We start from the raw sequence: 4,942 nt of genomic DNA on the forward strand, positions 1-4,942 counted from the left end.
TGAATTCTAATTTCTGGATATATTAAAAAAAACATAAAAACACGTCAAAGGCATTAATAAGAGAAGAAATGATTTTTTTAATTTTTTATTGGGTTCTTTATTAAAAATTGGAAGTATGTTTGTAGATCTAGTTATTGTAAGTTCTGTACATGTAGAAAGCTTCTGAGAGATTATTTGATTTTTTTATTTATTTTTTGATACAAATTATAGGAGAAAGTAAGATTTCTGACATCCCACAGAAAATCCAAATCGGTTTGTCCAATAATAAAAAAAGTTATTCTATTTTGTAAGTTGACCGAATACCTTCTGGAGCCACTGTACATTAATTAGTCAAATGTAGTCTTCAGTAGACTAGAATTTAGTTAAACCGAACATAAACACAAATATGCTCATGAATGACAGTGCTAGTAGTGAAACAGCTAATATCAACAGAGACCTATGGCATAAGTCACTTTACATTTTCAAATATATAGTCTGATCTGTCTGAAATGCATATTTGTAAATTAAATCAAACCGGGGATTTGTATAAAAGATGAATTCTAATTGTATAAACTGTTTCTACTCACTTAAATAATGGATTGACTGCAGAAATTTTTATCAAGCGCTTCAAATCATACTAATTGCTTGAAGAAAAGCCGACAAAGAACTATGTAATTGAGCCCCGTCGAAGTAAGAGACGATTTATTTAAAACCCTGTCCGAATCAAACGAAACAACTAGCCTGCTCGACACTGTTCATCCCACGCGCAATCTTCTTAACAAACCAAACATAATTTAATTACACCTTCTAAGATTGATTTGTGCTCCTCTGAACTCAACTAAGACGACACTATTCGCTGATTACGTAAATTCCTGAAAATCTCCTATTTAAAATCAGTACGCAACTATTTTAATATAACAAGACGAATAAAAAGAGATAATAATCGCCTCTTTAAAAATTTCAGAGGAGAACAATTTACCTCATAATGAAGAAAAAACTGACAAATGCATTTGATAAATGTTTGGAATTAAAACACAATTCAAAGTTAGCATCGAGGATAAAATTATTGAAAAATTACATACGTTATTGAAATCAGTACAAAATATTCGTTAATTAGGTAAATGCCTGAGAATCTTTTATTTAAAACAGTGCATGGCTATTATAACGCAACAAGGGGAATAAAAAAGAATGAGATGTTTAAAAGAGAGAACTATTTACTAATACGAGTTTCAAAATAAAACTGATCAACACATTTCATGAATGTTTGAAATTAAAACTGGTCACGCGATTCTTCGTCAAAATTAACATCATTTCGTTGAAAGCAGTACACAACTATTATAATGCAATAAGGAAAATAAAAACAAAGATTTTAGAGGAGAACAAATTACAAAGAAGAAAATAAAACTGATCAACACGTTTGATAAATTTTTGTAAATTAAAACGAGGCATTAAAGTTAACATGTGTTAAAACTGTGCGAGTAACTTACTTTGTTAAAATCAGTACGAAGTATCCAGATGCGAGAACGGGTACTGGTAACCCATGGATGTTGACGGTTTTCGTCCGGTTGGTGAACACGTGCAACGGTCGGCTGCTTCCGCACGACTGAAACGGAGCCGCGCTACTGAGAACGTTCGCCAACTACCGAAGACTATGTACTTACTTCTTCGCCGTTCTTGCCGTATCTCCCCAGCCTGTGACAACCGCCCGGGCCTCGACGACGCGACACGGCCCCTGAATTTCGACCGACCGCGAGGAATCGTAAACGTTATCAGCACCGAGGCCGACGGAGATGCTCAACCGTTGGAAAATTGGCTTCCGGCAGACTTGAGGACAATCGCAATCTAGTACCGCGATTCTGACCCAGAAGCGAGATTGTAACGTTTCTTGAGCAATTTCAGTACAGTTGACAGACCTGAAACGTGTATTGCTGTATTGAATTAACAGAATTTCAATTCTAAGGATCTCTGAAACTCTGAAAATTCTTTTCACTGATTCAACGTCCGCTATCGCGTGTGAAATAATGTTAAATTACCGGTTCGCGTGCAAGTAATAGGGAATCCCAGTTACTATTACAAGCTTCTATCGCGAATTATAATGTCTTTAAAGTGTGATGGATATTCATATTCAATCCATTAAAATTCCATCGGAATATTTATTAAAAAATTTTATCAAAGACTTATCCGTTTCAGTGATAAAACAGATTACCTGTACCTATCATTCTTTATCAACCGTTATCCATTTGATTTGTCTGATAAAGGATTTTGATGAGTTGTACCTTGTTGCATTAGATATCCATCGAATCAATTTTCATTTCATACATCATGTATAATATATCACATATTAATCATTATATATTTTTGTGCTATCATGTGTTAATTAATTTTTAATAATTGTTAAACGCAGTGATGTACAGAACAGTATAAACAGGAACGAGGCCGCATGCATGTATGCATAATATTTTTATCGATGCAGAACGACCTCAAGCTCGACAGCCATAAACGTATGCATAATTTGCATACCTACACACGATTTGTTTCGTTAATTCTTCCGGTATTGTCAATAATTTTGTTAACCGAGCATAAATGCTCTTTTTCGTGGAACAAATTATTCTGCTTGCCAATATAAATGAAATTGGATCAATGAAAGATCATATTCATTAACACGCTCCAACGCGCAATTCCAGTTCCAAGAATAATCGTTTCTTGAAGATTAGTAGAAAATTAGTTAGTCGCACGCGAACTATCAGACCCAATAGATTACATTTATTCGCTACTGATATCTGACAGTGAGATATTTAGACGATTATTGAACATTTTCAGTAGCTCAGTTCAATATTTATTATATGAACTGATTGGGGGACAAATGTGTTCATACAAGAGAATTTTCGTATAATAAAACAACAAGCCATTAGTACTGGAGCTATAAATATTTATACACATCTCAAACTTCGGTCGAACTTACGAAGAAAAAAAGTAGAGTGGGCATGTTCTTTAATCGACTCTCTAATAAAAATTTGAAGCGTGTTTTCTATAGATCTATGGATGTTATATGCACGTTAAAATCAATTGACGCTGCTATGATCTATAAATGGTAAAAAAATTAATACAGTTGTAGAATTTACAATTTTCGAAAATTAAATAAGTTAGATAATTTAACATCTTTCGATACGTCCAACTGTTCTTTGTCCTGACGACTTTGCACGTGCATATAACATTCTTCGATCTGCAAAGAGCACTTTTACATTTTTAGATTAGTTTACTAAATTACGTATATAAAAGATTGCGAAAAAATTGAGAATAAGTAAAATGCGAAAATTGCGTCTTTGATAACTTCACTAAATTGTAGCTCATTAAACCTCCTTTCAATATATTAATAGATATAGGTTCATATAATTGAATGTTCACATAATGAGTGTTCATACAACGGAGGGTCTACTCTAATCGTATGGATTTAAGGAATTGCCAATAAATATTGATAATAGCGATACATCTTGTGGAATCAATAAAGTTTTATGTACGTTATCAGTTATATATCTACTCTCGACGGAAATATTACGGACAATCGTCCGCAAGGTGTCTTACTGAAATACGAAAATAGTGAAAGTCACTATTACTACGTCAATTGCTATTCGAGGATTAAGATTTCAGGTATTGAACTAATTCATATCACTGATTTTGTTGTTGTGTATCAATATCTTTTATTTGTTCGAGCAAAATCAAGATCATCTACGCAAAAATGTTGCTATCTTTTTATCTATAATCGTGGCAATCCTTTGACAGTTCTTTTCCATTATAAGAAAATCCTTCTAGATTTATTGACTTGTATATAATACAACACTTACAATTCTTTGCAATAATTTATTTAGCAATATTGAACGATATTATTAATTGTATTATTATAAAAATGGAAAACAACTATTTAAAACGAAGTGTTAATTTGCTCATAATATACATAATTCATATTGTCTGTAATTGGTTTAAAATAAATAGACTGCGGATTCTTATACATAATCGTATGTTTTGATATGTATTTTAAGAAATGTAATCCATTTGTCCAGGCTTTCTATCATTTGTATAATTTCATAACGTGAGCAATAACAAGTTTTTATTTGCAAGTCTTCCATAATTGTATAAAATTGCGCAGTCTAATAATAAGAGTACATTTTTTATACAATCCAAATGGCGAATGGCCATAATGTTCCGTATGTTATCTGTAAATAATATGTCCTATGAAAGTATGTAAGAAAGATTCTTTTTCATATCTTCCTGTCTCCTTTCTTGATCTCAGAAAGGAACCCTAAAATTTTCCATTCTGAAAGTGTTTGCATGACACATGCTTGCTGATACCCAAACCAAATTGAACTAATAGAATTCTTTACCTTCACTATCAAACTGCGTACTTGTACAAACACGGTCAATCTTTCAATGGAAAATATTTTCGCCCAAGATCTTTGACTTCTCTGAACAAAGCAAATTTAACAATTGAATTGTATTTTCGAACAAATGGCAATAAACTTTATTTTTTTTAATAGAAATTGTAATTCTAGAAAGCTGTAATAATTGTATAGGGTATAGTATGCTATATGTGAAATTTTTCAACACTTTTCGTACGTTGGAATCAGAAATAAAAATTAGAACAGTGAAACAATGGTTAGAATTTATTGTTCCGAAATTTGAAGATTTGCTGAGTTTTTTCCAATGTTAATTGCAGGTCGAATGTTTAGAAAAATTCTGTTCTCTTCTTTTGATGTACTAGTATGTCTCTGATTTCTTTCATCAATTTCCATCCACTAGTATTGGAAAAATTAAATATCAAAGTATTGAAAATCGTATACCAACGAACAACACTTTAAGTTTGGCAATTCTTCGAAATTTGCAAACTGTAAGAATTATTTAAGGATGTATTGGCTATACAGTCAATCCCAAAAGTTTATGCACTTTAGAAACGCATTTTTTAAAAAGA

General features: G+C 32.1%; 1 protein-coding gene across 2 annotated transcripts in view; it reads right to left on the bottom strand.

Annotated features, from left to right (window-relative positions):
- Nucleotides 1-1,624, bottom strand: part of LOC108632902 (proton-coupled amino acid transporter 1) — a 24,165-nt gene extending 22,541 nt beyond the window's left edge. The window contains exon 1 of one of the 2 annotated variants that reach the window (XM_018037773.2): nucleotides 1,467-1,624. The gene's annotated coding sequence lies outside the window, so the exon portion shown is untranslated. The remainder of the gene's footprint in view (nucleotides 1-1,466) is intronic. The other variant, XM_018037781.2, reaches the window with a different exon arrangement.
- Between the last annotated feature and the right edge of the window lie 3,318 nt (nucleotides 1,625-4,942).

Source organism: Ceratina calcarata, unplaced genomic scaffold, assembly GCF_001652005.2.
Source record: "Ceratina calcarata isolate Rehan_Ccalc_2016 unplaced genomic scaffold, ASM165200v1 scaffold110.2, whole genome shotgun sequence".
Taxonomy (NCBI): Eukaryota; Metazoa; Arthropoda; class Insecta; order Hymenoptera; family Apidae; genus Ceratina; species Ceratina calcarata.